This window comes from Dipodomys spectabilis, unplaced genomic scaffold (assembly GCF_019054845.1).
Source record: "Dipodomys spectabilis isolate Male_0828 unplaced genomic scaffold, ASM1905484v1 ptg000367l, whole genome shotgun sequence".
Taxonomy (NCBI): Eukaryota; Metazoa; Chordata; class Mammalia; order Rodentia; family Heteromyidae; genus Dipodomys; species Dipodomys spectabilis.
Window position 1 is genome coordinate 147425 of NW_024871044.1, and position 12684 is coordinate 160108.

Sequence of the window (12684 nt, forward strand, 5' to 3'; positions counted from 1 at the left end):
TTAAATCCTCTGGTACCACTAGGAATTTAAGGGTGTGTCAGTGTAAGAATTTGGCATGTCTAACGTCAAGACTTCATACTCTTTTTACAAGCTTAATAAAACCTTTACCTCTTTTACTATTTTGTACAGTATAACCATAACTTCCATGCCCCAAACAAATTATTTTCTATTAGAGATTTTCTTCTATCAATTAAGTAATATGTAATGCGTTGGGTACTGTCCCACTGAAATCATAATAAAGATCAAAAACCCATTGTCTTAGCAAGTGACTGCAGATGGAAACAGAATCTCAAAGGTAGTATTTAAGTTGAAGTCTCCTCCAAGAGTAGCAGAATGCTTTGAATATGCCAAGGAAAGAGGAATCAGAAGCCAACTCTGATCTTGCAGTTCTAGTTCCACCAACTCAGAGGCGATGTATTTACAGTGTTAATCCTACCCAATCTGTGGTAGTTTATTATTACAATTACTAGCAAACATGTGCAATCTATAAGATATGAAAAATCATTGACTCTTGGGGTCCATGACTCAAATTTATAATACTAGTGATTAAGAAGGATGAGACTCGAGGGATAATGGTTTTCAGGCTGGGAGGAAAGTTCATGAGGTTATCTCTACAATTAACTACAAAAATTTCTGGGCTGGATACATGGTTCAAATGGTATACTGTTAGCAAACAAACTGAGAGCATGAGGTATGTTCAACTCCAAACTATGAAAAAGAAAAAGTCCTTAGAATAATACTATGAGAAACAGAATTATGAATAGGAAAGCAGAAACAAAAGAAATAAACTTTTTGATATAGACAAAGTTTCCCAATGTGAAATACGGCACAAATTCTAATAATTACGGTTTTCCTTCCTATACAGAAGCAATAAATAGTACTTTTACTTGACGAAACTAAAATGTAAAACTGTATACAATAATCACATTACTTTTATGTTTCCATAATTTAACTGGTTTTCCTACAAATTTCTAGAATACTGTAGCTTTGGAAATTCAATGAAAGTTGCATTTCATATAAGATTACAGATCCTTGCAAGGGTTGTCTAAAATTGATCTATACTGAAATGTTTGCCATTGATATCTTTCTCAAGATTCCAAATGCTTATACTTTCAGCAGACCTTTCAAGAACTCATAGCCAAAACATAAATTTTAGTTTGTTCATGCAATCATAGGAACATATAAATATGTCTCAAAATGTTAATGTACTGTCATTAATGTATTATAACTAATAGAATTAAGTATATACCCTGAGGGAAATACGGTACTGCCGTCTAAATATAAACTTGCAGACACACGCACACACCCATATATATTTAACACTCTGACTTAGGTTAGTTTCTTAACATTGGGTATCAGACAATGATCTAATAATCAAACTTTCCTGTCCAGACATACATTCATAATTTTGCACATAGAAAAACACCAGATTATTCAAACTAATGAGAATATTTAACAGAACCAACCAGCTCCTGAGCCATCTACTTCCTGATTTCATTCATTCATGATGATGCATTTTTCATATCATAATTAAAAATCTTTTTGAGTCTTTCTGATTAGCAGACAAAAATATGTCATCATATAATAGAAAATGTAGGTAAAATTACTTGTCCCTAGGTAATGTTTAATATATCTTAACAAAGACTTCTGTTTCTGTCTTGCAGAGTCTATTTCTGGCATTTTGCCCTAATGTCTAATATTAAATAACAGAGGACATGCCCTATTCCTTAATTCATTTTCCCTAAAGGGTATGCTATGGAGTTGAATCTGATTTGTTTGCTTAATCTAAATTAAATTTTCTCAACAATTGAATTGCTGTTTATGTCACTCCTAAGCCATTTGAAATATCAAATAGAACTAGAAATTGCCCTCGGCAATGATTTGTGAAAGGCATTAACGGTTGTGCAGGGATGAAGGACTTCAATTATCTAGAGTGCCTTAAAAATGGCACTCTTATTCAAAGGGCTGATCGTTTAGTAAGCTGTTAAAGTGTGGTCTTCTAACTTCATCTAAGAAGATAAAAGTTTGTTTTTCATCACATTCTTGCCTCCAAATCAGTAGAATTAGTGCCTTTGTACAGTTGATGTCCAGCTGTGACTGTAGTGAAACCTACAAACAACTGCACAGCTGTGTTAACTGCTCTAGATTTTGAAATTTTCGTCTACTAGCCCTTGTGATTTGAGCCAAGATTCATGGGATAGTCACATAATCCACACTTGCAAAGCACCACAATATACAAAAACCACGTACAAAATGGGGTTCAATTTTTTCTTTGTTGTTTCCTTTTTTTATTGATTCTCTTTTAAGGAGCTAGGAGATATTTATTTCTCATTAATGTTGATGTGACTTAAATAAATTTTCCAGATTTTTCAAATAAAATAGATATAAAACGGACATATTACTCACAAAATACAGCTAAACATTTGCATGATTTTTTTATTCTAATCCAGTTCTCAGTTCAAATAATATTGAGATGAGACAAGCATATGTGTAAATTCAAATGTATCAAGCACACAGAACTCTGGAATCTTTGGGCTTTGATTTCTATATCAACTATACCTAGAAAAGAAAATTATCACTTACTTCAAGTCTTAAGTAATCTACTTAAAACAAGTTTTATTAATTTGATCAATAGATCTCATGATCTATGGAATTGAAGCATTGAATAAGTTTTTTATTCCTTATTTCCACTGAATTAATATTGCATTTAGTTTCTTCTTTGCACATGAACTAATGACATTCTTGAGGATAAAACATGTGTTTTTCATTTTCGTTGCCAAAATGGAAATATTAGCCATTTTGAAACTTTAACTTTAAATCTGAAACTTCAAATTTCACTAGAACTTGAATTGGGTTATTTTCAACTTTAATATTAAAATAAAAAGCATTATTAAATAGAAAGGAAAATTATGTTATCACACCTTAATCCTTGAATTGACTTTATGATAAAAAGCAATTATATTTAAATAACAAGATAGACATAATTAAACAGGCCGTGAGACGTTAAAACAGAAAATTCCTTTTTGGATTTGTGTTTGTTGTTGTTTATAGTTTGTGATGATTTGGTCTTCTTTAACTTATGCCTGGTCTATTCATTGTACGTCTTCAGAAAAGTGGGGAGGTGGGCACAGAGCATTAGGGAAAAGAGTGAAAAATTGCAGCAATGGAATTCATTGAACATTGATGAAAGTTATCTATTTAACACATGGGTGGGGACAGCAGGGTGGGACTGGGAACAAGGGAGGGGAATGAAGACATTTCACAAAAGGAAATGTACTCATTACCTGACTCATGTAATTGTAATCCATCTATAAATCACCTTAATAAGAACAACAGAGTAAATTTATTTTAAAAAGGTAAACAAAATGTTTTTTCTTAGAATCCTAGAAGTTTGTTTTGTTCACTCATTTGGGCTGGGTGAGTCTATCTCTGAAAAAAGCTATGTTGACATTAATCTGTCAAATTTTTGAGCTACTAGTAGATAAAATTCAATCATGACTATGTTTTTTTTAGACTCTGATTCATTTATTTCTTTAATCTAATTTGTATTATTTCTGTATACAGGTTTTGGTTTGGCTTGTTCCTGCTTTTCAAGGACCTAGTGGTGCATCATTAGTGCTGGTTCAAGATTGTTCTTATTTGTTGATGATATACTCAAAGAAATTTTTCTCTGAGTATTGCCTGTGCTATTGTGTCCCAGGGGTAGTAGTATTTTGTGTGTTCAATTCCACTGAATTCCATAAATGTTGGAAATTCCCTCCATATCATTTCAGTGAGTCACTGATGATTTAGCAATGTGTTATTCAGTCTGTGAGTTTCAGAATTTTCTGTGATTTCTTTTGATGTCGAGATTAAACTTGGTCCCATCGTGGACTGACAAGATACAAAGAGTAATTTTATTTCTTATTTTTGAATTATGACATATTTTTCTTGTGATCTAGGTATGATCTATTTTGGAGAATGTTCCATGGGCTGCTGAGAGGAATATATATTGTGACAGTGCTAGGTGAAATATTCTGTAGATATCTGTTAGGTATAGCTTGTCAATGTATTTATTTAGCTCTGAAGTTTTTTTGCTAAATTTTTATCTGGATGGCCTGTCCAGAGGTAAGAATAATGTATCCAAGCAACCAGCAATGTATTTGGAAGTATGCATGTTTTCAGGGTAAGTAGTATTTGTCTGATGAATTTGGGAGCTCTAGAATACAAGGTATTGATATTTAGAATTGTTATATCCCTGTGATGGAAAGTTTTCTTTATCAATATTTAATGTCCTTCTTTGTTTCTTTTTACATTCATACCACTTTTAATTTAAAGCATATTTTATCTAATATTATTGAGGTACTCTGGCTACAATAAAGATGATGTACTGAAGGGTTGCAATTACTTAAGTCACATAGTGAGCACATTTCTTTTTGAAAAATGTCCCCTCTTTCTTCTTGGTCTCCCAGTTTTTCCCTTTCAACCTCCCTTCCCAAAATGTTGTATAGTTCTTCTATAATGTAGTGTCCATTGAGTAGCACTGATGCATTTGTTCACCCTTTGTCCCCCCATTTCTGTGTTCCCCCTTGCACTTTCCAAACTTACATGTAAGACCAAAGGTGCAGAAATTAAAAAAAAAATAACACTATCACAACACAGAAGGAAAAAGCAAAATATTAAAAAAAAAAAACCTCTCATCATTTCTTGGAGATCATTTTAATGAACATTATTTTATATGATAAAATTCATACAGCTATTGAGCCTTCGTGATCCTATTCAAAGGGCATCCTCTCTTGATCTCACTGTATAAATGTTTAGAATCCCATAAAATTTATCATGTCTAAGTGTAATGTTTTCTCTTTTACCATCCAACTGTGTTTACTTGTAGAATTAGAGGCACATTCTACTACAAGAAATGAGGTAAATTAGGAAATCTATATTTCTCTGAGTCTGTCTTTCTTCTCTTAGTATAAGTTTGTTCCAAGTCTTTCCATTTCTTATTAATGGTGTATTTTCATTCTTTCTGGATCAATAGAATTGCATCATACCAAAGATTTTCTTCATGGCAAAGGAAATAGTTAGCAGGATATATAAAAAGAGAACAGAATGGAAGAAGATTTTTACTAGGTAAGCATCAGACAAGGGTTCACATAACTAACCCATATTTAGAGATCAAAAAGTTAAGCCCAACAAAAATAAACCCTCAAATAAACAAGAATCCAATTAATATATGGGGTAAAGACTTAAAGAGAACTTCTTAGAAGAAGTAAGAATGACAAATAAGGGGGTAGGAAGGTGGCTCAGTGTAGAGTGCTTGCCTTGCATGCATGAGGCCGTGGGTTCAATTCTTTAGCACCGTATAAGCAGAAAAAGTTGGAAGTGGTGCTGTGGCTCAAGTGGTAAAGTGCTAGCCCTGAGCTAAAGAGCTGAGGGACAGTGCCCAGGCCCCGAGTTTAGGCCCCACAACCAACTAAAAAAAGAATGACAAATAGACACATCTCTCTCCATAAAAGAAATGCAAATGCAAACAACACAGATTCATCTCACCCCTGTTACAATGTAATTATGAAAAAAAAATGAACAATCAAAGATACTGATAGGGTTGTGGCCCAAAGAAAACTCTATTACACTGTTGGTGGGAATGTAATCTTGTTCAACTAAATTAGAAAACACTATGGAAATTTTGTGTTATAAAGGTTTAATTTTACTTAAGTCAATTACCTAATGTGATTTTTTTAGCGCTTCCTTGATAAACACAAAAAAGTAGAGATGTATACAGCTGTTAACTATGCCATGGAAGCATTTCCCATCTCTTGAGGAAAAGTGACTTTCTCATCAGAATATCTGGCTGGCCCTGTAATTTAAATTAAAATTTTGGAGAAACAAACAAACAAACAAAAAAAGAAAAGACAAAAAAGACTAAGTCAAAGCAAAACAAAATAAATACCAGTAAATATGTACTACAAGACAGGACAACTGGGGGGGGGGCAATATGGGAGGGGTAGGAAATTGAAGGTGAAAAGGATAGAATACAGGCAAGAATCCATTGTATAATTCCCAGAATTGAAATATACAAAGCAAAGGGTAGTGTGAAATGGGGGTGAAGATGTTGAAGTGGTAACACAATTGCAGGTGCATTGTACACATAAACTGCTTGGTTAAATGGCAAGTAATTCCATAACATAATCTTGAGGTACATAAGGACTGTGTTGATTGGAAGGGGTGGATGAGAATGTTGAAAGAGGTGACATTGATCAAGATGCACTGTATCCATAAACTGTTTCAGTGAATGGCAATTCCATTGTACAACTACTTAAAGATAAAAAAATATTGAAAATATTAATTATGATAGTTGAATAGAGTTGAACCTCAAATCAATTCCCATTTTAAAATATTTTATGTTGGAGACTTGGAGATTAAAATTCAAATAATAAAACATTATGAATTTCTTTTTATCAGAATTTGTGATATTAACTCAAAACTACTTTGTCTTTTGTCAGCCTTTGAGCTGTTATAAGAGAATACTTCAAAGTAAGTGTTTTAAAACCATCAGGAGTATATTACCCATATGCTCGAAATTTAGACATTGATTATAAAAATGGTTGTTCAAAGCAATTCCTTGTCTTATGGGGGTCCAATTTCTGGTTCATCATTTGCTGGACATTCACATGTCAAAGTAGTTATATAAGGCTTCTTTTATCAGGATCATTATTGTAGTGTTATCTCTGAAATGTTGATTCTAATGTCACCAGACAGGGGAATAGAATTTCAACATGTATATATGGAAGGAGTTACATCGTCCAATACACTTTGCAACTTTTGCTTTAACTCAGTGTAGTGTATCATTTGGACATAATTTCGTAGAAAATAATTACTTAAGGACAAGCTTATATCATATGGCTTATGTGAATGATTCTTCTTACAATGGGAATAATTACAGTGATGGTAAAGGAAAATATGATTGTTTAGTGGCTCTTGAATCACATCAGAAGTAATCATGTAAACGTGGTACAACTTTCTAAGGCCCTTCTGATATATTTGAACAATCCCCGATGAGTCCATTGCTTTCAGAAATATTCGTTTGAGCCAACAATTACAGATCTCCTTTGATTTTAATTAAGGCCTGCTAGTAGGACTCAGACACCAAAATCAGAGGATGCTAATTTCTCTGATAAAATACGTAATAACATTTTTATAATTAATATAACATGTAGACTGTAATATTAATAGCACTATAAATACTTGTATTCACATTATATAATATATTGACATACTTGGATTTCATCAGTTTTTAGAATATTTATACCTAAGTGTAGATTGTATGCAAATAGTTATTTGATTATGTATAGAAAATGAGAAAAAGATTTGCATACATATTACTACAGATGCAAACAGATTCAAGTGGTTATTTATGATCCTTCATTTCTTGGTTTCATTCATGCATGGAGAAAATGCAAAGAAGTGAAAATTGCAAAGTTGAATTTACTAAAGGAACAATTAGATGAAGTTTGTGTTGGGCTAAATAGATTTTATAAATTAAATTGTTTTGTTCCTTCCTTTCTTCCTTCCTTCTTTCCTTCCCACCATCCCTACTTCTCTCTCTTTCTCTCCTTCCTTCCTTCCTTTCTTTCTTCCTTTCTTCCTTTCTTTCTTTTGAACTTTCTATCTTTCTTGTTTCTTCAAAGTTCCTCTCTTTCTTTTACTCAGAATATTTCTTTTGGCTATAGAAAAAAATACCAACAGTTGTACTCAAAAGTGTTATGAGTAATTATAAATGTTATCTAGATTAATATTAATTTTAATAACCTATGTTATATCTTAGGACAATTGTACTAAAAACTTCAGAACGGGGGCTGGGAAGGTGGCTCAGTGGTAGAGCTATTGCCTTGCATGCATGAGGCCCTGGGTTCGATTCCTCAGCACCACATAAGCAAAAAGAAAAAAGCCAGAAGAGGCACTGTGGCTCAAGTGGTAGAGCACTAGCCTTGAGCTGAAGAGCTGAGGGACAGGGCTCAGGCCCAGAGTTCAGGCCCCACGACTGGACCCCCTAAAAAAATGAAAGAAAAAAAATGTACTCATTACATTGGTCATGTAATTGTAAACCCCCTGTAAGTTATTTTCACAATTAAGAAAAAAAAATGAGGCCAAAATATCACCTCTACGGTTTCCTATGAAAAGACAGCAGAATACAATCTGTTCCTCAAAGAAATTGACTCGTAATGGACAATATATTGCCAATTTCATAAATGATGTAAGTATACTGATAAATTACAACTCATAATGCATGATATAAAATTTACTTTGTCCCCTGTAAACAACCTTTCAATCCTATCTATGTCTTATTCCTAAAATGATTCATATTTTATTCTAATCATATTTTTAACTTAACTTTAAGTTGTTGTATGGGAATTGCTGTTTGAAAAAGCAGTTTATGAATAGTGTTTAGTGAGTTATTTTTCTCTCCTGAGGTTTGAACTCTAGTTCTGAGCGCTGTCCCTGAACTCCTTTCAATGAACGATAGAGCTCTACCACTTGAGGCACAGCAGCACTTTTAGATTTTTCTGAGTTTTAATTGGAGATAAGAATCTCACAGACTTTCCTGACAGGGATGGTTTCAAACCTCAATCCTCAGCCTCCTGAGTATCTAGTAAAACAGGCATGAGCCGCTAGTGCCCGGCTTAATACAATGCATCCTTTTTATTGTTGACTAGTCCTGGGCCTTGGCAATGTCTTTGAGCTTCTTTACCTCATGCTAACACTCTATGACTTGTGTCATAGTGCCAATTCAAGCTTTTTTGTTTATGTAGTACGGAGGAATCAAACACAGGGCTTCACACATGCAAGGCAAACAGTCTACAATTAATCCACATTTCATGGCTAATACAATGCACCTTGAGGTTCATTATCGCTCATCCATCTCAATTCTATCTTATCCCTCAATTTACTTAATTTTGTAGAATATTCACTGACTGACTCACAATGTCATATATAATCACTCAGAGGATATGTCACAGATTATATTTTATTTATAGTCTTATTCATCAACATGCTAAACTTATACATTACAGAATTCTGTGATTTTAAATTCTAAATTATCACTCAGATTCACTCACTACTATTCAAAATTTTTTACTAAGGTTAATGCAAATGCAATCTGTAATTCTTTGATAAAGTACAATGATTTTTAGAATGTCAAAGAGATGTACTATGAACATCACCTTCAGTTCTAGAATATTTTATCATCACTGCCCTCTCAAAATACTCCAATATTTATTAGCTCACACTTCCTGTCATCATTTCAACCTACCCTCCACTTGACCAACCATTACTTCATAGTCTACCACTACAGATGTGCCAATTTTAAAAAGCTCATATAATTAGAAAATGTAGTCTGTTTTATCCATTTCTCCTATGCAATATTAGTGTTTCCCAAGTAAGTAAGTCCATGTAAATTTTTTTCATGGATAGAGCATATTGTTTTGTATTCATGTATATACTTGTGTAACGTACTCAAGGGCAATTTCAATATTTTATTATATGGTATTGTAAAAACTTTTGCTATGTATATTCTTGTACATGTGTCTCATTGGACATATGTTGAAATATATCTTGTATATAAAATTATGATTGCAAATGCTGGATCATAGATGCAACTCTATGTTTAATATTTTAGTGATTGCCAGTATGTTTAACAAAGTGACTATATTGCTTTAAGTGCCAAGCCAAAATGTACAAGGATTCCAATTTCTACATAGTTGTTGTGCAGGGATATCTTATTGTTGTTTCTATTTCCACTAATTTCTATATGTATGCAATGTCTAAGTATGATATAATCTTTCCATATGTTCTTTGGTGGTTGGTATATTATCACAGAGATATACATTTGTATTTTTGATAACTTATTCAGGAAGGTTAAAGCTTTTGATTAGCATTAATATTTATGTTTCTGATAATTTCTAAATCACCTGACCAGCATTCTTTGACTCACTGACAAATGAACATAAACTGGAATATATTTCTCTGACCAATATTAAGCTGTTAGTGTAAAATTGTTACATTTGTAGAGGAAAGATTACACAGTTCAGTGGGTCTGTAAGGCACCAGATTAAATCCACAAAATTATTATCAAGGAATATTAATAAGGAGTAAAACCAAAAGTTTGTGGAATTACATTCTCTTTAATAAGTAGTGATAAATTAGACAGTATTGGGGAGAGTTAAAAAATGAACATTGACTTAAACATAACAATTTATTCAAATATTAACTACAAGCAAGATTAAAACATGGCATATAAATGAAATAGAGTGATATAAATGTAAAGCAAAGAAAGATTTCTTGACAATTTTGGAGATGAAGCATTTTTAACTCAGGCAATAAACTTATAGGAAAGAAAAACTTGATGCAATAAGGGAGCTAAAAAACTAGAATGGAAGAAAGACAGCCTCTTCAGTAAATGGTGCTGGCAAAATTGGTTAACTACTTGCAGAAAGCTAAAGCTAGATCCCTATATATCACCCTGCACTAGAATAAACTTCAAATGGATCAAGGACCTCAAAGTCAAAGCACACACCCTGAAAAAAATACAGGATGGAATAAGAGAAATCCTAGGACTCCTTGGCCCAGGCAGATATTTTCTTAATAGAGACCCAGAAACACAACAAATCAAAGAAGGTTGGACAAATGGGATTGCATGAAATTGCAGAGCTTCTGCATGGCAAAGGACATAGTTAGCAAGATCAATAGAAAGCCCACGGATTGGGAGAAGATCTTAACTTGCCTTATAACAAACAAGGGTCTCATATCTAAAATATACCTGGAACTCAAAAAATTAAACCCTGCAACAATAAATCTTCAACGAAACAACTGCCCAATAAATAAGTAGGCTAAAGACTTAAAGAGAAACTTCTCTGAAGAGGAAAGAAGGATGACCAATAGACACATGAAGAAATACTCAACCTCCCTACCCATAAAAGAAATGCAAATCAAAACAACATTGAGATACCACTTTACCCCAGTTAGAATGGCCATACTCAAGAACTCTAATAACAACAGATGCTGGAGGGGATATGGACAGAAGGTAACCTTACTGCATTGTCGGTGGGAGTGTAAACTTGTTCAACCACTTTGGAAAGCGGTATAGAAGTTCCTCAAAAGACTCCACATAGAGCTCCCCCATGACCCAGCAATCCCACTTTTGGGCATTTACCCAAATGATCACAAACAGGACCATAAGAAAGCTACCAGCGCGACTAGGTTTATTACAACATTATTTACCATAGCTTAGATAGGGAACCAACCCAGATGCCCCACAGTAGATGAATGGATCAAGAAAACATGGTATATATACACAATGGAATTCTATGCCTACATCAGAAAGAATGACATTGCCCCATTTGTTAGGAAATGGAAAGACATGGAAAATAATATAGAAAGTGAAGTAAGCCAGGCCCAAAGAAACTTAAGTCCTATGTTTTCCCTTATTTGCAATAACTAGTACATGTTTGGGTCAAGCAGAAAAGGTCAGATAAGTTGATGTTAGAGAAATGAACCCTATGATATGTATTTAATTGTTTTTTTCCCTTTCAGGTGATTGTTTCAAACACATTTATAAGATTATCACTTTGTTGCTTTGCATGTCCCACCCCCATGGTATAACCCCTGCTTTCACTGTATTTGAGGTTGGTAAATTTGTGGAGGGGAAGGGAAAAAACAAATTGTTTAAAAATAAGGATACAGGTGGATCCAATGCAACAATGAGATGTACAAGACGTTATGTGGAAAAACGAACTTTACAACTTTGTTGGGGGGGGGGAGCATTGGGTGGGGGGCGGAGTATGGGGGAGAGTATGGGAAGGGATGGGAAGGGGGCTACAATGCTTGATAAGAAATGTACTCATTACCTTGTCCCTGTAATTGTAACCCATTTCTATAGTATTTTCACAATAAAAAGAAAAAGAAAAAAAGAAAAACTTGATATAGTAGAACTCAAAACATTGTAAAATAATTTGGTGTGTGGAAGCTCATATAAACGTAGTGAATAGAATTTGGGAGCACAGGGCTCATGTATCTCATCCCAGCTACTTGGGAGGCTGTGATATGAGTATTGTTGTTTGAATCCATCACACAAAATACAGTCCCTGAAAATCTTATCTGTGACTAATCAGCAAAAAATGCAGAAGTGAGGCATCATTCAAAGGGTAAATTTTTAACAAAATGCAACAAATCTCAGGGACCCTGAGTTCAATTTTCAGGAGCATACATACATGTACAAAAGTAATAATAGTAATAGTAATAGTGATGATGATGATGATGATGATGAGGACGACGACAACAATGATAATGAAGGGTAACCATAGTCAAGGATAAAATATTTGCAAATCCTGTACCTGAAGAATGCCGCAAATAGAGACTCTACGTAGAATTCTGAAAACCTAATGTTAAAAAAATCAATTAGATGGAGGCATACAGCAAGTTTACACTCCCACCAACAATGCAGTAAGATTCCCTTCTGTCCGCATCCCCTCCAGCATCTGTTGTTTTTAGAGTTCTTGATTTTACCCATTCTACCTGGAGTGAGGTAGTATCTCAATGTTGTTATGATTTGCATTTCTTTTATGGGTAGGGAGGTTGAGCATTTCTTCATGTGTCTATTGACCGTCCTTTCCTCTTCAGAGAAGTTTTTCTTTAAGTCTTTAATCCACT